Source organism: Argiope bruennichi, chromosome 9, assembly GCF_947563725.1.
Source record: "Argiope bruennichi chromosome 9, qqArgBrue1.1, whole genome shotgun sequence".
NCBI classification, from domain to species: domain Eukaryota; kingdom Metazoa; phylum Arthropoda; class Arachnida; order Araneae; family Araneidae; genus Argiope; species Argiope bruennichi.
Window position 1 is genome coordinate 1,192,309 of NC_079159.1, and position 26,430 is coordinate 1,218,738.

The 26,430-nt window shown below is 31.7% G+C and overlaps 1 protein-coding gene across 1 annotated transcript in view; it reads left to right on the top strand.

Moving 5' to 3' along the window:
* Positions 1 to 17,075: 17,075 nt before the first annotated feature.
* The window catches only part of LOC129983900 (uncharacterized), a 112,888-nt gene continuing 103,533 nt past the window's right edge, over positions 17,076 to 26,430 (top strand). The window contains exon 1 of the mRNA XM_056093592.1: positions 17,076 to 17,247. The gene's annotated coding sequence lies outside the window, so the exon portion shown is untranslated. The remainder of the gene's footprint in view (positions 17,248 to 26,430) is intronic.

The following is a 26,430-nucleotide window of genomic DNA, read 5'->3' on the forward strand; positions in this document are numbered from 1 at the left end:
AAAAAGCTTGTGGAGAACATTTCGCTAGCCGACGATTTGATCTAGAAATTCACTCATTTAACTTTTCCATAGGAAATATTCAGCATGTACTTGCTCAATGGTGATGAAGTGCCATTTTCGTGAAAGTCATAAAATTTGACCAATATGTCATGTCGAAACCATTGTCGCTTCCTGAGTCAGTTGGGAAATCGAATATCTTTATGAATTAAAAACCAATTCTTAGTTCTATAATCGTGGCATGCTCAAGTGGCAGAAGAACGATAACATTATTCCGGATCCTGATAGGACCGATCGTTTATTTTCTCTATGAGGGGAGGGGGCTGCAGTCCCACAGCACACCCCTGGATTCACATTGAGACTGTGTTAAGAGCACTTTCCCATGCTCTTTAAAGGAGCAAATACAAAGAAAGAAGAAAAAAAGTGAAGGAAATCGACCCTCCTTTAGACCGAGGCATCGCGGATAGTTTTAGTTAGACTTCATTCGTCTGACTTGTCTTGGTACGTTTTTAATGGTCCGTAACGATTTTTACATCACGCATTCTACGAAAAGAGTCTTTCCTGAAACAATTATCAAGTGAATAGAAGTTCAACTGAAAAGCTTCTTTGGAATTTATTCAAGGAAAGCAATTTTTACCAAGCAATTTTTCACTGGCAAAAGCGAGCGGTTCAACAATTTGATGAAACAATCCATTTGATTTGAATTTCATTACAACACCACAAGGCAATGTTGCAAATTATGCTTCAAATCAATTTCGCAGTATTTATTAAAATAAGAAAAGAAATTGTACGAAAATGAAACTGATAATTTTTTTAAACTCTAAAATAGTTTTGAAATAGATTTTTTTTTTTTGATAATATGCTCTTAAATTATTGCTTCAAAAACGTAAATATTTTTATTCAATTTAACTCTTGTGTTTTATGACCTTCGTGTCGCGCCATTCACAGAAAGTATGTCAATCTAAGAACGTTATCTAGTTAATAATCTCTTAACATCTGGCTCTCGTTTTGCCTGAACCATTCAAATTTTTTAAAATCCTTTGATAAGTCAATTGACTTTATTTATCAAAATTGTGTTCTAATATTATGAGTTTTTGAACAATTTAACTCTAAATGTTTTATCCAATAATAATAATAATATTTATTCTGTTCAACAAAGCATAAACAAAGCATTCTGTTAAACAGCATATGATATAGGATATGCTATATCCTATTTATCAAAGGAAAAATGATGATGAATAGGGTATGATATATAAGTATGATTAATCAACTCCGGAAGTGACACTTAACTGAACAGTTCTATTTCTTTACTGTCATCAATCTGTTTGCTCAGTGAAAGAGCCAGGAAATCCTTAAATGGGCTCTCTGACAAAATCTGGTAATTCATTGATAAATCTATCTTCCAATTTTTGAGTAACTTTGGTTAGGAATGAAAGCTTAGTTTAGACTTTTAATGCTAAGTCTTTTTTTTTTCTGCAATTCATGTTCATCGGCTATGGTAATACCTTAATCCATTAGACTACTGGTTGGTTAACATTTTTTTAGTTTACTTGTTAATTAAAATTGTATCGTCTTTTAATGTGACTTATTAAAAAGATGAACCAACAGATAAATACTCTAAAGCATTGACTTCTTTTAGGGTTTATTTCAGAAACACATAAGTAATAATTTATACTTAGAGAATATATGTTTCTCTCTTTGCCTTGCTTAATGGTTTTTGATAACTGCCAGCGACTGTCTGGCGAAGAACTCATAATGTGATTCCTTTGGTTGTAACAGCAGGTGTATTTCTCTTTCTGTGTTAAATTGTACTTGTCACAGAAAGAAATTGCAAAGCAGCAATTTCATTGGTTTTAGTTGTTGAGTTGATCATCCACTATATTTGCTCCAAGATATCCGATTGGATAAGCGTGGTTGTGGCAAAGTTCGAGTTTAAATAAAAGTTATTAATATGGGATAAAAATTTAAAGGGCGAAAGCAGAGGCATTTAAAAGTCCTATCTAATAACTCATTGAATTTCAAAAACTTTAATTATGGCAGGAGTCATTTTTTTAAAAAGAAAACGTCAATTAAAAAAAATTAATTGAATGAATTTTGGAAAATTTCTGTTAAGTAACTTAACTTGTTGCTTAATTAACGAAAGCGTCTCAAAGATTCTCTGGCAATCGTACATTCCTGCACAGAAACTGTTCGTTCTGCCACCTCTTAAAAGTTTGCCGATGAGTTTTAAATTATTCTGCAGCCGCCTTTGGCGACCAATTGGTTCGCCGGGATGAATGCTCGCTAATTTTTCAGTTAAATATTTTACGTAACTTGGTCTCTTTATAATTTCTTCATCAAAATATTTTTAAACTTCAAATTTTGATAATCATATTAAAGTTTTCAGTTCATTGTCTTAAGTGTCTCTAATTTTCTGTCACCTTTCGGAAAATTTCAATTTAAAAGTTAATTTTCAATTAAATTTTGTTTTAATTAAGTGAATTTTAATTAACACTTTTTTTGCTAAAACCAAGCATATTTTTTTAAACACGTGAGTATAGAAACAGAATCGTTCAGCTTTGAAATCTTTCCGCTCTTCAAAATACATTTATACAATATCTAAAAATTATCTGATAAAAATTTCTCTGATTCCTCATACAATTTAGTTTTCAGTTTTGATTTCAAAACGATTTAAATGGTGTAAATTTTAATATTTTGTGTCAGTCAATAAATTTACTTCTGAAAAATTCATGAAGTCTAAGTTTTTTTACAGTCTAAAGAAGTAAATATTCAGTGAAATATTCTTGACACTCCAACTTTCTATATCTTCTATCTCCTTCTCTCTATTTTTTGCGACCAGATCTGACCGAGTAATGAAATTTTCAATATCACTATTTTCGAACAAACAACAATTTCATAATTTTATTCTAATTAGCCATGGGAAACCTCGGGCACTGATTGGTGTATTTTCTTTGAAACGATCTGTGATGTGGTCTGAAATAGCACGTTTTTAGAAGAAAGTAGTAGTATTAAAATTTTCATAATTCACTTAGTTTTAATCACAATATCAGCATTATCTTGAAAAAACACAAAAATTCCAAAAGAAAAAAAAATTGCTCCGAGTTGCACACTCTCACCCTCCAAAATTTCAAAATATGTGCATTTGTAGTTGTGGGTGAAGCGTTTAGTACGCTAGCACAAACACACTTTTTTGTTATGAGAATATATATATATATATATGTAGTGAAGATAAATAATCCCGATAACATATTGGTTTTTCGAAAATAAAAAACGAATAGTTAAAATGGGTTTACTAAGTTCATTGTAAATTATATTTAGTTTTGGGATGCCTTTATGCAGTGATGTTGTATTTGAATGAATTCATTTACTCAATGAAAGCACTTCTGCAACCTCACTTGGAAGTTTCGAGCACCGATTATTTATCTCACCAACACCAGTTTATCGAATGCGTTCTAAATGCATCTAGTAAATCATCGATGTTAAGAGACACATACGCAGACCCTTTTAGAAAGCATTCATTTCATTTCTCATAAATTTCTGCACTGCATTCATAAACTGCATCTTTCTGGCACTGACATGGCGTGCAAATTCCCGCGCAGTTTCACGCATTCGGTTCGCTCTCGGCATCATGGCGTGGAAGTTTAGGAGGAAAAATTTTTTCACCTTGACGATATGGCTGCGGAGTGAATATGGCGAATAATCCTTTCTATGGAACGGAATTGTCAGCCAGTCATAATTATTCTGCCTTCCCTCGACTTTTTCGAGTACTAAACACAATATGACGTGTGTTGTGCTCCACAGGACAACGAAGAAAACAAGTTTAGTTTAGTTATATTAACGTCCCGTTTAAAAGCGACACTAGGGCTGCTTTGGGACGGACCTCGTCATTTTGAACCATGGTCAGATGACGAGGACGACATCTGAGGTGGCACCCCCACCACCAGGAGGACGTTTGGCCCCTACGGATTTAACGCTCACCGGATCCGCCTACACGACGGTTCTTCGGAGGAATGGGATCTCGAACCTGAAACCCTCCGGTTCCAAAGCCGAGACTTTGCCACCAGGCCATCGCGCCCCATGAAAAGAATAAGAAAACTGAGTACGGATTTAGGATAGGGTATTCCCCTAAGTGGGTCCAAAATTTCTTAAAGATTTAGAGGCAAAAATACATTATAAATTTCATCTGCCCAACGAAGACAGGGCAATTAGCAAATTTAAAAAATTCCATTCAGTATGAGATTTGGTATATTCATAATATAGATTTGAGGTTTTCTCCTTTTAATATATATATACAATTGTAATACCAGCCTGTTCAGGGGTGGGGAACTCTCCAAGATTTCTGCATTATTAATACACTAGAAAACATTCGCCATTGTGCAGCGAAGAAGTATACTTCGTGGTAGCATTACTTCCGCTCAAGGGTGCAATCAGGGTTTGATCCAGTACGGCTATTTTATTTTTTTGAGGATCATTTCAAATTAAATTAACAATTTTTTTAATTAAAATATTGATTATTTTTTATCTTAAAATAATCGTCATTCATGTGATGCCAGGCACATGAAGCGCCCGGGGAACAATAGAATCTTTTGACCTTTCGTCTTCTCAGTAGCCTTGTAAGAGTAAACGGCATCCGAAATTATGAAATGGATTTTTGGCGTTTCCTCATATTTTCTTTTAAAAAATACCTTAAAGCACTCGTACTTCGTTCCTTTCCCCAACATACCATAATGTTGCATAATATTTGGGAAACACCGAACAATATTGTGAATGACGAGGAATACCGACTATCGTATAACAATATTGTACACCAAATAACAATGTCCAAAAGACATTGAAATTTTTAAAAGCATGGATACAGCAAAAGTTTAGCGCATGAATAATTATTTGCTAAGTAATTCAGATATTTTCAGAGTTTATTCCAAAATACTAACTATAATAATTCATCATTAAAAGATAAACACTGTAAAATATCGTGCAATACTGTGGAAACCATACTTAAAATGTGCCAAAATTTGTATGCTTAAGGAAGCTGTCAGGATTCTTGTCTGTTTTTGTGAGAACTTTCGCCCTTTTCTTAATAATAAAACATTAAATTTCCTAAACTGAAAAGCTGTAAATAATTTAGGAACAATAGTTTTTTTTCTCATATATGTAAAAATTATGACGTTTATACTTCATTTCCACAATCTATTTGAATAGCAAACCTTCATTACAAACGCAATTGCTTTTTTTGCATTCAATCACATTCTTCACTCGAAATTTTAAAACAGCTGTTGAATTAAAAGGATGATCTAAAATTAGATATAGAATAACGTCATTTAACTGTCGAACTTAACACATGATTAACCATAATCGACACTCGCGTCCCACTGCTCAGTGGACGAGACGCTGCTGGTTGACCAAACGGTTTCGGCTTTGACTCTGGAGGTAAAAAAAAGAAAAGAACATAAGGATAGCAAATGAAGGCTAAAATGAATCAGGAAATGCAATAAAGAATGAATGTTTTTTCACATTCGAATAAGTAATTATAATTTATTTTAAGAATATTTATAGCTTTGGAAACTAATTTGGCGAATGTCAGGAAAATGATGTTATACAGTATCGGAACCAATCCATCAAGCGTACATTTCCCCTTGCTATTCAAAAGCTGGCTCTGATGAAACAATATGAAGTCCTTACGCAATCAAGTTTTGAACCCTCCCCCTAGGAACTTCTAAAACAAGATTTTTTTTTGTGTGTGTGTGTGTGGGGGGGGGGGTTATTAATTTGATATCTGTGAAAGCAGTTACTTAGAAACAAGCATTATGGTAAACTAAAATGACGAAGCATTTCTTTACTGATTTCTTTCAAAGAAGTGGATTTCAGCATACAATTTTTTAAATTTAAAAATAATTTTAATCGAAATTTTTAAACAAGTGACCTAATTTTAAATATTCATATACAAAGTTTACAAGACTTGTTGAGATGCTAATATATCGAGTCAGCTGAAAAAAAAAATGAACATGTTGATATACAGACGAAAAACCCTTGAGATAAACGTTTTGAAATTTAAATTATTTCATTTTAATTGAACAAGTTCGAATTCATGTAGATAAAATGGAAGTGAAAAATTAGATTTTCCTGAAAATTCCACAGGAAAATATCGAGGTCTCTCTCATAACATTCGTAGCTGCGTTATTAAATAATACAGGTTTAAAAAAAGGAAGAAGAATAGAACAATAACACTGAGTATTTAAAAGATAAGTAGGACCCTTGCTGAACCCTTAGCAAAGTGATAAGTAAACCCTTAACAATGCTTCAAAATTTAACGTGATTCACTATGCATTTAGAATTACAAATATACAATAAATTACAAATTACAATAATAACAGCAACAAAAATGGAAGGAACAAAGTTATTCTTAAAATAAGCATGAGGCATTTTTAAGCAATTACCGAGGAGCAGAAAAAATAAGAAATAGATCAGAACTTCGCCTTGAAATAAATGTAAGTAAAGGCAGATTTTCACAAAGGAAGAAATCCTGCAACTTCTGAGAGTTTTATTACCTTTTCAGAAATAGGGGAAATCTCATTCACAGACGATGATTTTATGAAAGAAGAAGCATATAATAAATAAAGAAGAAAAAAAGCATACTATTGTCCGACATTGAATTATTTTAACGATTGAAGATGTAACTATTCAGCAAGTTACGCATTACATTCAGCACCAGGATTTTCTATTGTTCGTGCTGAATTTTATAATAAGAAAAACTTTGAACATATTACTTTTTTGTGGCTATGTTAACTTTGAAGAACCTTAAGAAGAGTTATTTGATATACTGGTATTTAAGGACAAACCCGGTTTGGGCACAACGAATCTTCTATTATCAATTGTTTCAAGACTAAATATTTTGATATTAATAAAATATTATTCACCATAATCAATAAAACACCAAGTATCAAAAATAAAATAAAAAAAGATTTTGCTCCATTTCTTTAAAAATATAATTTTTTTATTAAGTTTTTTTTTCTCCCATTACGTGATCTATCAAAATTGATTTTGTTCGCAAAGTAATTCGGAGGAAATAATGTTAGTAGTGGATATGGTTGTACAAATTTTGAACAAAATGATCGTGAGATGAAAGTATATTGTATCATTGGTCATTTTACGAGCTTTCAACGAAGTCAACAGCTAACATTGGGATGAACTACACAATAAATGGAAGTGCCTTTACAAAGGAAAAATATTAATGCGATTTGCTGCTTGTATTGAAGAAGTAGTTATTCTTAAAACAGAATGATTTTAAATATGCTGTCAACAATCACGAATGGTTGTACCAATTATTTTTTTTTTTTGGTGAACATACCTCACATATAAACACACAACCAGTGTGGGAAGATACAACATATTAGCTTTCAGAAAATTTACTTGATTTTGAAAACAATTCTCTTAGTTTACTGCAGAATCAGAGAAATGCGTACGTCTACATTTCCCTGTATTAAAAATACATCAGTAAGAACACATTTCAAAAGATACAACATATAAGGTGCTTATAGTTAGTTGCACTTTCAAAAGGCTGTAAAAAAAAACCACAGAGCAGAATTACCTAGTAATTCATCTGGGTATGCGTAAAGCAATTGGAATTTGTATTTACAAAGAAAAATAAAATAGTTCAAAATCTGACCTACAGATGGAGCTGTACTTGTTATAAAATGCTAATTAAAAGATGTGGTATGTTGCTGTGCTACACTCTGTTCAAGGGACAAGGCAGTGTCGCAACGAATTGGAGGGAAAAAAATGGTTTGTAGTTGTCCCTATTCCAAAGAATATAGAAAAAGCAAAACTGAGAAAAACATCAAGAAAAGAAAATAGGCGATGACTTGCTGAAAAAAAATATTCAATATGCTGTCGATCATTTTATCCTGAAAATTGGAAGCGCTAAGTAGCATGTTCCACTATAGATCGGAGTGTTTGAGCCGTGATATTGTGAAGGAGCCGCGCAATGCGTGCTTTCAATTCTCTCCCCCCCCCCCCCGTATACAACATCTTTCAGATAACCCCACAGACAGAAGTCGGAAGGGATCAGCTCAGGTGATCACGGGGAATAGGTTATTGGTAATGACGACTGATAATTCCGTCATCTTCAAAATACCGATTCAATAGTTGGCTTCACTGGTATTGCAATCTGCAATACCTGTGAAGTCTTGCAGTGCCATCTTGCATAAAAATTGTGCTATCCACACATCCGCGATGTTGCAATTTTGGATCGAAATGGTTGCTCAAAACATATCCGTAATGAGTCCCATTGACTGTAGAGGTTACAAAATTCGAAGACCAATCTTTTCGAAAAAAGAAACGGCCAACGATAAAAGCTGCTTTAAAACCGCACCAAACAGTGATCTTTTGAGAATGAAGACACAGTGGTTGCACATGGAACGGATTTTCCCTCACTGATATTTTGCAAATTTGTGTAATATTTCATAATCTTGGAGATGGAAATAGGTTTCGTCTATCCACAGAATGTTTACCATGGTCCATTTTCATTCGAGCAGAAGATAATGCAGGTCAAAAGTTTCTCGTATTCACAAGTTCAGCAGGAAGCAACTCCTGGTCTTGGGTAATTTTGAATGAACAGCATTGTAAGATGCTTCGTAAAATTTTAGAAACCATTCTAACATGTCTAGTCATGTCTAAACGTGGGGAAATTCCCCGTGCACTGGACATTCCTAAAGCAATGCTCGAAGCAATAATTTTCCTCCTTCTGCCACATCTAACGTCAAATGAACCCGTCTCTTTGAATTTATCAATCATTTTCTGCAGACCGAATGCAGTCACGAAACTTTTTAAATCTTTTAATATCCGGAATTTATTCAACGTGATTGCCGCACAGTCACCGTTCTTGTGAAAAAGTTACACAAGAAGGACCCGATCTTTCAAAGATAAGAGTTATATTTACCTACTCGGATGCAGAATAATAGGAACTTAATATCCCCCCTTTTTATCACAAGTGTTACATGCCGTGCGAGTGTCAGGCCTTTTATTTAGCTTTTAAAAAGCAACATCGTTGAAAGTAATATTTTTTTATCTCGTAGTGAGCACAGCGCCATCTGTCAACTTTTGCACTATTTGTTTTTTTGCAAAACAAATTCACATTGCTTCACGTATACTCAGATTAAATATTAAAGTCCTTTGAAAGTGTAATTTAATTGTTATTACGCTGTATTTCGCGGCAAACTGCAATAAATTTATAATGAAAATTTAATAAAGACTAAAAAAGTTTAGAAAAGAAAAAAAAGTTTCTTATCGTTTTTACGAAAATCGTTCGTAATTATTACCGATGATAATTTGCTACTTTTAGAGGTGTTGATTAAATAACTTTTTAACAACAACCAGCAGATTTTGAAATCAAGGCATTGCATAGTTAAGAATTCGTGAACTCTAAAAGGGAATTAGAAAATTAAAGGGATAGAAATATACTTTTTTTGACAAAACATAATTGATTTGAGATAAAAAAAAATATTAAAAGTCATTTCAATTAAAAAAAAGTTGTGCGTTTGGACTTCTGCTGATTTTGGGTAGTTTTTTTTTTTTTTTTTTTTTCTTTTTGGATCAGTCGTGAATTTCATCAAGAAACTGAAAAATGAAACTGCTGAACTTTGCGAATTTGACGTCATATTTGAAAAAGAAAGTAAGAACGTAAAGTAAAGAGCATAGCAAATATTTGTTAAGTATTGGTCAGTACTAATCAGTAAACGAAAAAAAATGTAAATAAGAACTCCTAGTATAAATAGAAGGTGTCTTTGATGTTGTGGACGATTTAAAAATGAGCATCCGTTTTGTACGTTATCTTTGTTTTCTGACCTGCCTTTTAGTCACATTAAGCTGACTAATTGAGGGTATATAGCTTCTTTTAAGAATATGTTTTAATTTTATTATTCAAGGAAGTTAAATTTTCAAGCGAGACCAGATGTGGTAAAAAAATCAGAAATGTGATTGAAAAACATCTAGGTTTTTCTTTTCTTGCTTTTGTGAAATTTGAAGAATGGAGATAAGTAAGGCTGATTGCTTGCAAAGTTATATACTGTTTGACAAAACACATACAAGCATGTTTAAAATCGCATTTTTGTTACTTGAATCATTGTATTTATAATGAAGGCTGTTATAATACTGATAATTATTGACTAGATTTCAGGGCATTTTACTGTAATCCCTTTAAGCAGAACAAAAATTGTGTTCATTTTAAGAATAACAGAAAAAAATTTCAACCGTATTCAATTTTTAAAAATGAATAATTTATAGATTATACTATTACTACATTTTAAGCCCGTAAACATTATTTAGGTAAATATAATTCTAAAAATGGCTCTTAAAAAAAAGCTGACTTCTGATTTAGAACTACCGAATATTCATAAAATTATTTCTTTGTTTCTATAAAATTAAAACATTTTTATTTCATAAAATCCTTTTACATCACTTTCAAATAAAAAAAAAGCTTTTTTAGTGATATTAATTTTATTTTCGTAACTCTTTTTCTAAACTTTATTTAATTTCTCGATTTTTTTTTTCTTTTTTGTATATTTTACTTTACCACTTTTCATCGTTTCAGTTACAGCGTTTATACGTTTGAGTACGCACCGATATTAAAGCATATTTTGTGTGAGTACATTTTCCTTGCCGTAATGAAGAGTAAGTTTCTAAAAATAGTACAAACAGACGATACTTCATCAAGCTACGATATTTCCGAAACGGGTTTCAGTCCCCATCCACAATTTATTCAAGAATGCGTGACTCATCCATGTCAGAACAATTCTTTATAGTTTTTCTCATTCACTGTAATTTGGACTAGTTGTACATCTCTGCTTTTGTCCTACGTTTTAAATTTTCTTTGGTTTAGTTTTAATTATATTAACGTCCCGTTTTAAATCAACACTAGGGCTATTTTGGGACGGACCTCGCAATAGTAAACAGTGATCAGATGACGAAGATGACACCTGAGCTGCCCCCCTCCCCAAACTTCCGCACCACACCAGCGGGAGGAAGTTTGCCCTGACTGATTTAACATGAACCAGGCCCGTTTACACGACGGTTCTTCGGTGGAATTGGATCTCGAACCTGAAAATCATCAACTCCGAAGCCTAGAACTTACCACCAACACACCGCGGTCCTTAGATTTTCTTTGGAGAGCTGAGATAAATTTCAGTTTAAGGAAATTTCAATTAAGGGACATGTTCAACAATGACAAAGGAAAGGTCGTTATTTTTGGTGCAAATCACCTTTTATTATGTTCTAGATTATAATAAATGATTTATGTGAATCATTTTTTTTAAATGTCTCAGAGAAAATGACTCTTAAATAAAGAATGCGCATATATCCACTATAGCAGAGAAAATAAGTTCCATTTTGTTCTAGTTACGGATTTTTTATGCCAGATCTTTTATTTTATCCATTTTATTTTATAAATCTTAAAACTATTCAATTATTCATCTTCTAATTTTTATTCAGAAAATTTAGAAATTGTTGCGCTGAAAGATTTTAAAGGCATATTTTGTGCATAATTGATGCTTATAGTGTCTTCCGTTAATTTAATAGATGAAACCTTTGAATCATGGAAAGAAATCAAATACAGAACAAAAAGCATGTGAAATAATCCAGCGTGAGTAGTTCCCCCAAAACTTTCTCGCATACTCTGTAATAATCCCATTGTTATACCAATGAACGCCTTGCATGGCATTGGCGTACAATAGTTACGAAATTTCAACCTTTGGCATGAATTTAACATTTTTACCGAGGCGAGTCATCCTTGGCGAGTTATTTGGCACTTCATCCCGGCCATACAGTCAAAAGTATTCCCAAATCGAATTTGGGTTTCAGACGCATTTTAGCAACCGAGTGAAACAAAAATCTGACACAAAATTGCATTTGAAGTCACAAAATTACATACGAAATTTGATACATTAAAATCTTTGCGTTTTCGAGGTATCGCGTTTGCACAGACCGACAGACGGCCAATCAGTTGTTGGATTTCGCTCAGAATTTAGTAGGCATCTATATTGAAGATGTTGCATCAGTGCATTCAATCTAGTTTCGTCTTGTTAATTGTCACGCTGACTTATATTCAGACAGTCGGACAGAACAGACTTCCACTGAACGGATTCTGCTCAAAGTTTGTTAGAAATCTACCAATTTGGTTTTAAATATACCAGATTTCATCCCTTTAAACCCAAACGCTTTTCAGTTATCTTTGTCACAGACAGACGGGTGACATTTCCCGAAAATAAGTTTTTCGAACTCCGAAAGGTCTGAAACGTGGAGATTCGTCAAAATCTTGAATTCGAATATTTTGACGATAACTGTGCTTCCCTCTACACTACGCATACGAGGAAGTAAAAATTATAACAAAAGAATATTTTTTAAGAAAAATATAGCCAATTCAAAATTAAAAATAAATTTAGCCTTGTTTTTTTTATTTATTCGTAAATTTTTTTTAACTACTTAACAAAATTTCCAAACAGATCGCATAATCTATTAATGGAAAATTTGTTTTACGGTAGGCTTATAAGAATAACAAGGATTTCCGTAAGAAAACTGCGAATACAATTTACTAACCAAAAGATATATATTAATTAGAGAATATTATTAATTAGGTTATATATTACTAAGTATATGTAAACTTTTTTATAAATCAACTGGCTTTGCAATCATTCCGATTCGAAATTTTCCTTTTCAATTTCATCCTTTTACTTTGTTGCATAACGAAATCGTACCAGAACAAATGTTCGTATTCCAGAGTTGGATTTTATTGTTAGATTAAATCATTTTGATTGAGGGGACGTTCTCTTCCGTTAACATATGTAAACAAAGTTGTGAAACTTGTATGTTACGTGGGATGGTGAAAACGATGCGAGGATGCTTCGCCAATCGGATGTCGACCATTTCCTGGTAGCCATGGCAACGGTTGCATCACTCGGATGCTTGTTTTCACCTGCGCTCTCTCTTGCTGGCCGTTTCCGTTTTCCCGTCTGCCGACTCTCGCAGGGTTGCCGGCGACCTCCACGTGATCTCTCTTTGGCATTTCAATCAACAAGAACTTCCAGAAAACATTTGGACGAGAGATTTGGAAATTCTCACCGTCCCGGCAAGGTTCAGAACTGCAATCAGCACCTCGCGAATTCATCTTAATTTCAGATCATCTTCATTTGTGACTGTCCTGTGTCCCTCTGACGTTCCTTAAAAGTGATCTCCTGCCAGGCTATTACAGTTAAGATTTTAAAGAAGCATCAATTATCATTTAAAAGAGATTTCGATACTATTTTTTATTCAATAATCTTCTCATTGCTCAAAAAAAAAAAAAAAAGAATGGTAATTTTACTAAACTATTATTTTTTAAAAAATGTAATAATGTTTTGATGTTGGAATTTTATCTGTAAATTTCATGATGTGAAAATCATTTCTGGAAAATATAAAGTAAAGAATTTTTTACTTTAAAGAATTGCTATAAAACAAGGAACACAAACTTACAGAATTTTTTATTATTATTATTATTATTATTATTATTATTATTATTATTAAATTGAATAGTACAAAAATCGTCATGCATGGAATGCAACTGTTAATGCTATCAAGTCAGACGAAGAGAATGTAGACGTATTAAACTATTATGTTTTAGATAAATGCTTATGAAAGTCTTTTTTTAAATAAAAATTAATTATTAGAAATTTAGTTACCCAAATTACAAAGGCTATAATTTATTAATATTATTATATTATTATTTAATATTACAAAGGCTATAATTTTAATACGATATAATTTAATTGCAACAATGTTAATAAGCCTTATAAATGAAATCATATCAGGCATCAGAAAAATTTAGAATACAAAAGTCCCAAAAATGCGCAGTTTTTTCTTTTTTTGTATAAATGTAGCATATCCGAATCCGTAACAGTTTCACACTTTCACTTAATTCTGAATCTGCCTCAGTGGGTTCACTCTTTGTTATCTAGGCTCTGCTCGTGTCTGGCAATTTGTTTTATTTATAGTTGTTCTTTTGGAGTTGGCATTAATACGCAGAGTAAAAAACTCCACTCTTAATGATCAAAAGGGGTTTGGCAAACTTAGTTTTGGTAATTTTTTTCACTGAGAGGCGGCCGAAGATTAGGTTGATTAACCGAAACTGAGAATGCCCGAATTGCAGCCATAAGTTATTCGAAGTGTCATGTTTTACAAAAGGAAGTTAATAATAATAATTAAAAAGAAAACTCCTGAACTGAATTTTCAAACCCCGAGTCAGCCTCTGCTGAACTTTGCGTTTGCTGCAAAACTTGATATCTGGATTTCTCGTGAATCTAAAGCGATTCACTGAAGGCAATAAACCATCGTATGTGATTCGCTGTTCAAATGCAATGAAAACGACTCATTTTTGAAACGAATGACTGAGGATGAAAAATGGATTGTTATCAGTCATATTGATTGGGAAAAGATTCTGAGTAAACATGAATTTGGAATTAATTGTAATGACTTTTACGATTGAATTAGCAAAGCTAGAATCATTTTCATTGTTATTAATGGCGCAGTATATTTCTCACCATTCAGGCTGGTTTTAATTTTATTTATAGCGCATAAGCATTCATTTTTCTTTAATCTACGGAAGAAATTCGTTTTCTACATCAGATAGCGTCAAAATGTATCATTATTCGAATTTCTCTTTTGCCAAACCTGATCTGTTGTAAGCTGATTAATCGTGTAAAGCTACTTATCTAAATATTACTGAAAAGTGAAAAAACAGAATGAATAAAGGAAACTAATATCGGTAGAAAAGCTTTCCCTCTCTTTTCTTTTTAAAAGCGTTATGATTCATTCGTGGTGAGCAATTATTTCGATAATTGCATGAAACGAAATGAATACAAGTTATGTCCATGTGGAGATTAAAGATAAGCGTATTGCTTAAATCTTCAATTCACAGTCAGCAAGATGAGAAGCAGGCACCTTAGATAGAAAAATAACAATAAGCACTCAGTTTGAATTCCAGTTGATTTCATGCTATAATAAATGGAAAGGAAAGAATTTTACAATTTATATACTGAGCGACATTAAAAATACATAATAATTGGCTTAAACGATTAAGACTGAAATGTTCATTAATAATGAAATAGAGAAATCACATTATTTTTCTTAACGGAAAACATAGTTTATTACTTAATAATTCAAATAATATATATATTTTTTATTTTTAAAACTTTTATTATTATTTTCTTCAGATACATTTCAGATATCTATTATGTTAATCGTCTCTTTTGGAATGGGGAGGGGGTAACTATAAGGGAGGAAAAAAATATTATAAAAAATACAGTGATTAGGAAAATTTAAAGAAAAGTGTAATTATCATATTTCATTTCTTTATTGAAGCGGATAATAAAGATATTTCGTTACGATTTTGTAAATTTTGGAAAAAACTCTGTTGTTTCCAAAGCGTGCGAAAATGTTTAGTACTATGAGAGTATCAACTACGCAAAATACATAGGATATTCAAACCTCTGGCCTGAAACGTCAGAGCGCGTTCCTATTATTTCTGCTGAAAGTCTTTTAGCATTTTGCAGCATTACGTTATGAAACCACGAAGAATAGGAACATTAGAATAACATATAAAAGATGTAATAAAATAAATGTAATAAAATAAATTCATACACTAAAAGAAATCTACCCTTTGCACTCGGATGGCTTCTCTCAAGCACCATTCAAGTCAACGCATCCTTTTGACGCCCTGTTTATTTATTTTTTTTAATTTTGATTGTTAAAAATGACTACCGATCGGCAAGAAGATGCAGATTAAATTTTTAATAAAAATTTAACTTAAAACAATTATATTGTATAAAGCAGTCCTGCATTAAGTGAACAATGATGCATTTTTGAGAGTGCAAAGGATTCAATTACAAATGGTGAAAAACCATCCCGGAATTCTTACTTGAGTGTAAACGATTTATTAAGTATTTGAGAGAACTTGAATTTACAAAATGAATAAAAACAGGATATTCGAGCCTTTGATCTAAAACATCAAAACATTATGATGCGTTAGGCTGGATTTTATTTTTAAAAATGTATCATTCATTTTAGTAGCGGTGACAGGCGAATAAAAATGTCTGCATCATATCGCGCATCACATCTGCAGTTACTGAAAGCTGCGAAAGTATCGTTGCAGAATACACGCAAGGGCATTTCTTAAAATTGATAAAAATGATGCGATGATACTAAAAAGCCTTTTTTTAAAAAAAAATAGAGTAAAAATGAATGAGATAATAGTGTAAAAATGGTTTAAAAATAGTCTAAAAGTGGTTTCATCGCCATGAAGTGCTCTGAAGCAGAGCAGTAATACTAACCTATCGGTTCAATTTTAATTACATACATTCCTAATTGACACTTTGATTTTTTTTTTACGGAGAACCTGTAACTACGTGTCAGATTATTGTCGAAGAGTTCTGCATGTCGTCATTCACAGGCAACACTTAAACATTCATTACCATGCTGAAAATGTTTTAAATTCTTAAAGGCTTATTTATTTTAGTTTATGCTGTGAAATTGAGACATCGAACATTTTTTTGCATATCAAAATTTGCACTTGAAACATTTCACATTTATATGCATTGCAAAGAGGTGCTTTAATTTATCTAAATAATTCGCTTTAGCTTTCAAAAGAAATGAACTGGATGTAAAGTGTTTTGATTTTAAAGAATAAAATTTCTTCAATAAAATGAAAAAGGATAAAAAAAAAGCTTTAAAATCTTGATTCATATTTCCGATGACACTTGCTGACAGTCATTCTCTTTTCTAATACAAAATTTTGTGTGTGTGTTTTTTTTTTTTCTTGAATTTTTTGCTTCCGAGATGTTTAACTCTTCTGTTAAATGCTTTTATTTCTGACTAAAGCGTTGATCTTGGAATGATTTAAAATTATATATCAAAGACTATATTCGAGCAAATGTATATACTTTGATCGTTTGGCGAGATAGACGCAATCCTTGGCGACTTCGACTGTCCCTCTAACCTTGTAGCGGAGTCAGCGAAGTGTAGAAATTGATTCTCTCTCCATCGGCGAATCCAGAGGAGGATTTTTTAAAAACTGAGAGCGAACTTGCGCGTGTGCTCTGTTAGTTGCGTTGCTCTGTGGAACAATCCGCTGTGGAATAATATAAACACGAGCTTTGAAAAAATGTTATAGATGATACGCGAATAGTGCCGTTTTGGATTTCTTCCTCGTACTTCAACTTACAAGAAAAACTGGTAAGATTTCATGTATTAATTGAACACATGCTTGTTGTTTATCACAGGTTAGAAGCATAAGGATATAGAAATAAGAAATATAATTATGCTGATTGAGCTGCTATTATGTGATTGCATGCCTTTTCCTCCTGAAACAATGTTTTGCTGAAAAATTATTGACATTTCTTCCTTCTTTTTCGAGTAACAGTGAGTAAGTTAACGAAAATTCGAAAAAAAGAAGAAAATTTAGCTCTTTTCCAAGCAACTGTATTTTAAATCGTTCATTATCTTTTGTTGAAATTGCCTTAATGTATTTTGCGTTTATCATGAAATACATATGAATAATTTTTTTGTGAATCATTTTTGAATTCTAACAATAATTCAAAATCATAGGAATCATCAGGGTATATTTTTGACATAATTTCTTAAATTTGTAAGGAAATATAAACATTTAAGAATGTGGTTAAAAGGAAAATCCATTGATAATTTGTAATTCCATATACAAATCATTATAAGTCATCGAAGTACACTTCGTACATTTTATTACATTTTCAACAAAACAGATTTTAAAAATTAAACAATAAATTCGTTGAATATATCACAGCATTATTTAATGAAATGAAATAAAAATTCAATTTTTAATAATGAAATAAACTTTACAACGAGAAAAAAAGTAATAGTCTTCTTATTATTTCTCTTTATTTTTCAAATTTCAGCTAACTTTTTTTGTTTCATATTTTTGTTTATTAATATTCATTACTAATTCCATCGTGCTGTTTAGGAGTTTATACACCTACTCACAATTTGTGTATTTATTATATTAATTTGTTGTATTTCTGATTATTAATTTGTCGTCTGTCTGAAACAGTAAAATTCGAAACGGTAGATTTAAATAAAACACATGTTTTTTTTCTTCTTTAGAATTCAGTGAAGAATATTTTAATCTTTTCGTATCAATCACAACATCTGGAAGTACTAAACTATTTTTAATTTCGAGATCTAAGACCTTCTGACATTTCAGAGGGCGACGTTTTCTAAGTGAAGGGTACGCAATACTTAAGAATAAATTCTAAATATTCAGCATTCTTCATTCTGCTCATTTTCTCATTAGACCTGACGCCACATGTCCAAAAGCAAAGTGCTACAAAATAATGGCGAGGGCAATTACTTTAAAAAGTGGAAATAACAGCAGCAAGAAATTGTAAATAACACACACTGGGATTGTGTTGTTGTTGTTTCTTATGGCACTTACCATGGACAAGCCCGCTGTTCGAAGACAGCCGATTTAAGCCTGAGGGGGAGCGCCTCTTGTTTCTATAGTAGCGCCATCTGGGGCCAAGAGAACGACTTAGCTTCTCACCACAACTTTCACGCATACCGGCAGATAAAAAAAGGCACTTCTGACCTGCTGTTAAAAATGATAATATAATCGAATTTTCTGACAAGTACCTGGGAAGATTCTTTAACAGCATGCAAACTAAGCTGTTGCAGAAAGGATACGACTAAGTTGGCTGTTTGATTGAAAAAAAAAAGAGTTTTTGAGGCTTTTAAAAATTGCCTCGTATCAATTTTTTAAACATTTTGATTCGTAAAATTCATAAGAGACCGTCAACACAGTTTTTTCCTAACGAGGTAGTTTGAAAATAACTTTAAATGACAGGAAGCACATACCACGATGAAAATAAAAACATTATGCTTTTAATAATGCTGACTTGATTTCTATGTTATATTTTTATTTCCGTAATTTTATTAAGCTAACTAATATTTAAAGCGTTATTAGGACTGAAAATATTTTCAAAAGTTTTATTCACCCTCCACCTGCGTGTCCCGCGATTTCCGCGGGTTTGCAATCAGTTCATTTTCTGTTGCATTCCGCGTTTTTCGCCGCTCAGAGTGTTTATTTTTACGACGACAGATTTTTATTATATCATATTATTATCGTGTAACATAAAGTATCAGTTTACTTTCTTTGAAAGTTATTTGAACTTATTTGCAAACTTCGCATCTAAAGAGTGATTTTAAAAATGACGTAGCCAGAAGGTTAATAAGAAAGTACTCTAATTCATTTTCACGAAAAATTTCTTAAAATCTTTTGCATTGGAGAGATAAACGTGAAGTATTTATTATCTAAACGTTATTTATAACATAAAAGAAGTTTATAGTTATGGTACATCGAGTCACTTGTTGTTGTGTACGAGTCATGAGTGAAAATATGTTTGATGTCAGACCGCGCTGGAATGTCAAAACTCACGTGAATAGACGCATTTTTTAACGATGCATCGAATATTTTTAACAGACACTTCGCTTAAAAATATTTTAATTCACAGAATCCTTTTAATAACTGGACTTTTATTTTTAATAAAAATGAACGGCTTTGAAATCTCAAAATGTCTCTAAAATCGTCGACTCCATCGAACGATTTTTAAAAGCTGCAAAAAGCTAATATTTTCCATAAGTCTTTATAGTTTTAAATGATAGCACAAAATTTAATAAAAGTTTCGAATGACAAATGAATGAAATCATTTAAAATAGCTCTAATATTTTCTTTCAATAGGAATAGCAACGCTAGAGATAAAATAATCTTTTCTATTTATGGGAACATAGATTTGTATTTATTTACTTTAGATTTTTAATTTATTATCTCAACCATTTCGGTTTGGGTTTCATAGTATTTTATAGCAGAAGTTTGAAGAAAATTATTCTACATCGTTGGATTTCTATAGCATTCAAAATATATATCAATTCACACTTTTATTTGTATGGATAAATGATGCCAATGCGCATTGGTTCAAATTTTGTTAGAAAAGAATAGACTAAGAGTAAAACATTAACACTAGTTTTTCTAAAATGTACATTTTATATAACATACAGTTGCAATATAGGCTTAACTTTTTTTTTTTCCAAAAAAAGAAATCTCCATATTACTTCCGTTTTTATGTTCCCGAAAAATGGAATTAACTGAACTCCATGCAAGTTCTTTCTCAAAATGAAATTTCATTTCCTATGCTATGCAGATTCATTTAGCATTTCTTTTTAGCAAATAGCGAACGTACTGAATTACAAAGCAATTACTGGTAACTATTCCTTCCAAAGTATTGTAAGAGACTCATAGCGCGGGAGAGGGGGGGAGATTCTCTCGCCACAAATACAGTAGGGTGCATTCTGTTCATGATCCCCCGTATCCTCTAGACGTACTATTTACTGAATTTCAGTCATCTAATTAGATATACAGGAATACACAAACTGATGAGCAATCAACTTGAGGACATATTCTATTGGAAATTGGCAAAGACACACGTCTACATTGTTAGAGAACACACACCGATGAAATACGCACAGGTGCACGTCCTTTATTCTAGAGGTAAAATCTTGATAAATTGCTGTCTCTGACCGACGCAGTTGTCGTGTTCATGCGCACATGGAAGAGCAGAGAAGGATTTTTTCCAAATCTGTTATTTTGCAGCAAAGACCACAAAGTTCTTTGCATTTTGGAGCTATCGTGTTCATGGACAAAAAGAGATAATTCTGAATTTTTGTTTCGGAATACTCGAATTCTAAAACGTGGAGCTTCCCGAGGTCCATTGTTTTGACAATCACTATACTGTCTCTTCGTGTAGTTCGAATATCAGAAAATAAAAACAAACTTCTTATGACTGCTAAAAGTCAGTGCTGTGTATTTCATAATATGGAAGCGAATAACGCCCAAAAAACATTTTTGAATAAAAAAAAATATTTAACAAAAATGAAGAGATTTTTTTTAAGCTGAAACTTTTTGCAATATTAATTTGGATTTGGGTGTTTTTCATAATGGTGAAATATTTCTCACCCCTTTACTTCTAATAATTAGAATTTATATGTATTGCAGTTATAGTTAAATTGTTACAAAAATATGGCTATCTGTTTGTATTAGAAGTTATTTGATTGTCTTCCTTTATCTTTTATTTTAAAAGCCTTTCTTTCCATTAGTTTTTCATTTGCATTCGAATTCAATGCATTTCCCACACGATGAAAAGCTTTTTACGAAGTTTTGGCTTACTTATGAACAATAATTTTGTTAACTCTATAACTCTCCGAGAAGAATTATCACAATTCCACTAACTTGTAGTGTTAAAATATTTATTTTTTGTCCACTTGTAGCGATGTAGCCTTATTTCAAAAGATCAGTTCTTGAAGAAAATGCTGATTTGAAATTATGTGTAAGTGCTGCCATTAATATTTCAAACAAACAATTGTAGAGATTATAAATAAGCAATTTAAACCGCGAAATGTAAATATTGAATGATGGAAATTACGATATCATCACAGAACGTAGAGGAAAAAACCCCTAAATGATTGAAAAAAATAAAATAAAAGCAGATAAAGAAGATGAGCGAAACGTGAAGAGGCGGTAGTAGCATCCAACTAAACATGTTTCACGATAGAATTGTTCAATAATAGTTAGAAATAATATGTATTAAAATGCAAAGCAAAACAAGGATTCTTAAATGAAATTCAAAGGACGCTCCTGTCCGGCAACATCGTAGCAGGATAATGTTTTTAAGATTGGTTTATCTTTACATAACTTACGGCAGTCTCCCTACCTTTTAGAATATAACACAAAAAAAGTCACTTAGGGAAAAACTGGTTTCTTTTCATTTTATTCCTAAAACTTAATTGTCTATTAGAGATAATGTGTACAAAAAAAATTATATTTCGCATCGTCACAACGCGTCTGAATATAAATCAAGTAATTAAAGCAACAAACAATTAAATATTTTTTAGTAAAATACATTTAAACTATTGTAATGATTTATTAAAACCAGCGGTAAAAGTCGGAAATAAATGTAATTATTATCTTTGGTAAATATTTTTTTATTTGAAAGTTGCGTGAAAATAATTTTTTTGTATAATAATGCGCTTTAAAACTATGGAGAAATCTCGCTAACATTTGGATTCATTTTTCATTAAAAGAGCAATTCAAAGTTTGTAAAGTGCTTTCTTAAAACAATATTTACTGCCGAAGAAGCGTGAAAGTTACTCGAAATCCAACGGTGTGCCCTGAAGAGCGTCTCACCACGCATATCACAATGATTTTAAAAATTCATTTTTGTTTTTCTAAATTGATGAAACATGTAAAATTTGCAAACTATTAACATGTAATTTAACAATTCTCAGTAATATTCGTTATCTTGGATTTTAGTTTAGAAGGAGTCATCCTGAATCCATGTTTCGGTTTGAAGGCTCACATCATTGAGGTTTACATTCGAACGATAAACATCAAATTCGATTTGGGAATTGTTGTGTATGAAAAAAATAACATTTTCAAGAATTAGAAGTAATTATAATTTTATCTTGAAAAATGTTTTAACAATGAGACGTATGCCGAGTGACACATATTGTGTTTGATGTTGAAGTTCCTGCTTGCAAATATGTAATCCCTCATATTAAAATAATTTACATCGTATCTCTGTATATCGAAGTAGGGTGAAGGGTTAAAAGGTTTTGAACAACAGGGGTCAGTTCATTTGATATATTCAGCAAAATTTTATTATTTTTGTTTTAGAAAAAATATATGCGCAAGAAAAGAGGCTGTGCAAAGAGCTATCTTCCCCCAATTTTTTTCCCAAACAGATAAATATCAAAACATTTGCCCGTAATATTTATCTTGCACATCGATATCAAAAGAGAGCAACGTTAAAAAAAAATCAATCTGATTTTTTTTTTGTTGCTAAAATCTATATTTTTGATGTACTTTTACTGACATAAATATATTATTTATCGAAGAAGAAAATTTGTTATTTCTGTGGAATTTGAGAAGCCATGCTTGCTTCTTTAAGAAGATGGCAGATCTGGGAGAAGCAAGCATCATTTTGGCAACGGCTCTTCAAGAGATTTCAACACTCGCATTCGTCAGAACCAGCCAGTGCCTGAACGAATCGTCTTAGGGTCCTTCGTCTCACCTTCTCCTCCCCAATGTCCAAACACCAGATGGGGTTTTACAGAGTTTTTTTAAATCTCTACCCATGCAATTTTAAGTAGTAAATTTTAGGAAACAGACATAAAATATTTGATTTCGAATTATTTTCAAGAAAATTGATTTCAATGTATTGTTTATAAAAAAATTCAAAAGCATTCTAAACAAATGAATGAACAAAATAATAAAACTTTTTAAACACAATTTAAATTCTATTTAATTGTGTGACGGACAGCTTTGTTAGAAATATAAAATTACCTAATATAAAACTCGCAAATAAATAAGAATGCTGTAGAATAACATTTCAAAATTTTAACGATATATGATTTTACTTGAATAAGGTCGAATGCACGGCCGTTGTAATTCAAATTTCCCTAAAATACAAGAAAATTTAGGAAAGTATCTCCCTACAAAACTCTGTACCCAGTAGATAGGTGCCCTATTTTGTTTGTTTATTTATTCGGCCCTGGAATCATCTACTTACTCACGGATTCAAAAATGAGTCCTTTTTGAAATGAAGAGCAAAAAATTCCCATTAATATTTTTTAAAAATCTGCCGATCACTGAGATGGACGTTCGTCCGATTTCATAGCCAATGTGGTTTGCAATAACGAGAATGATGTTAAATGCAAGAAATTATCGAATCTGGTGCATCAAGGCATGATTAGAAAATCAATTAAAAATTTTTTATTTTGGCAGACATAAACAAGTTAAGTTGAATGAAAGCGTATAACAAACTTAATTCTCACGAATTCTTCGTAAGATTATGATCTGAATCTAAATTTCTTAAATCACATCTAATCCCAATAGTTGTACCACTGCAGAGAAAAAAACAGATGATTTCTTTGTAACGTTATTGTTAGAATTATCTTCCTTCTATCAGAACAATTATTATTAAGGGAAATATGAAAGTTAAAATTTAAAATTTTTTTAGCAATTATTATCATATCATTATTTATGAGCGTTCCTTTCATTTACAAGATGTAGCAGTTACAGTTAACGTTTCATTTTTAACGAGCCCCTCTCACCAAGAGAGTGAATTTTGGCAGCCAAGCGTGAAAAGGCGTGTTTTGGTGTCAAATATAGCAACTAGGAAGTGGCAGCAGCCTGATTTTATTTTGGATTACATGCTAAAGTGAATAGGAAACATTTCCTTTCATTTGCTTATTAAATATGAAACAAATATCTAAATTCATTTACACGTGACACGAATAGGTTGAAAAATATCTGCTTTTGAATCTATTCAGTTCAGCATTACAATTAAAGACATTACCATTAAGGGTTATCACATGTATGTATCCATGTATTGTTTTGATTTTACACACATTTATTACGACGTTTATACTTTTAGGGGAGTTTTCTTTTTGTGTTTTCTGCTCCTTTTTACTCCCGCCACTACTGCTACATTTTCGTTAACGAAATGTAAAAAGAGAATATATTGTAATGATTGAAAAAAAAATCTCTCCATCGACATTTTGTTTTAAGATAAATAAAAAAAAATTATGTTGGCTGTCTGCAAATGCACGCGGCTATATATAAAACAAATTGTGTAGATTTCTGTTAAAATTTGGAGTAGAAACTGACTATGGAAAATTGTCTGTCTATACTTTTTTTTACATGTGAGTTTGATAAATTAAATATATACAAACTTATAAGAATGAAATAATTCAATTGTAATTCCAAAATTATAAATAGATGCCATTTTGAACGAAATCCATTATTTGTCTGACTTTCTGTTGCTATCCTAGTAATATATTAGCGAGCGTGACAATTCAAAAATGCAACAGGCTAAACGCATGGATTTTCGTTAAAGATCACAAGACTTTAATTTGTAAATCAGCATCAAATTTCAGACCGTGTAATCAATTTTAGCAAGTTTTTTTCAGCAGTTCTTCTGCACAATGTACTCGATTCCCTTTTATATGCGCTTTTATTTCATCTGATTTGCTTTTGTTATTTTGCGTCATGTTTTTAAAAATGATATATTTTTAAACTGACATTTCAGCCACTTACTCTTATACTAGACTTGTGAAATTTTGCTTATTTTGTGTTCTCGATGGCAGTACACTTGCTTGATTATTAGTAAATCGATCCATTTAATTAAGTTTTTATTCCATGAAGTAATTAAACTGGAGTCATTTTAACGTGACAGGAAGTGTCTGCCAGAGAGAAAAGCGATTAAATGAACTTCGCTTCAAAATTTATCTGCACTGTAAGTGGCATGTGTATGAAAGCCGGGTCGAGATGCTGATATATGGAAATTCTAACGATAAATTTTAAATCTTCACGCAGGACCCATCATATTTTCTGCTGTAAGAGTCCAAAACAGAATGTGATCATTTGCAAAACCCTCCTAAGATTTAGGATGCTTAACGGACAAAGATTATTGAGATTGAGAAGTCTCGCTTCATGTGATCATCACTTTATCGTTATAGAATAAAATCTACCGGTTGTCTGACGATTAAAAAGAAGTAAAAAAGAGGATTTAATTTAACACTTTAAGAATCGCTTCTTAGAAGGAAAGAAAATCTTTGTGGAAAATGAAAAAAAAGGAAGAAAAATAAAACGGCTTGAGTCAAGATCAGGCCGTTTCAATAGAAAAGAGAAATTGCCTCATTTCCGATTGATTAGAAAAGTTTTCCTAAACGGAATTCGTAGAAAATGAAGGATCCTTTTTAATCTTTTGCTGCCTTAAAAATAATTTTAATGTCATTTAGAAGATGTTTAAAGAAAGCAAATGATGCCATTCAGTTCTCTTAAATCATTCGGTGTTTATTATTATTCAGCCTATGTTTCGCGCTGTTAGTAAAGCATATAAGATAAAAGGATTTGCGGAAAAGATTCATTAATCTTACCTTGTATTATCTTGTAGTGAAATGAAATCTTTTTAATGAGCGCATTCATTACCAAAAAAGATTCTACATGCAAAGAGAAATGGGCATTGAACAATACTTTAAATATATTATTGAACCAGGATTTAAATTTACAAATTTTGCCATGTGTATTTGATAGTTCTATGCATATACGACGTTCGTTTCGATGCCTATTCCACGATCCTGATGCATATATCGATAGTTTTAAAACCAATTTCTTTTTTTTTCCTTGAAGCTAGGTCATTTTATTATCTGTTTTTGTATTTCTTTAATATAATAAAATAAAATTTAAAGTAATGGTGGAAAATAAGATTTAATAATCAATTTTTAAATACAAAAAAAACCCGATAATTTTTATTTTGTTAACGAAAGACGTAA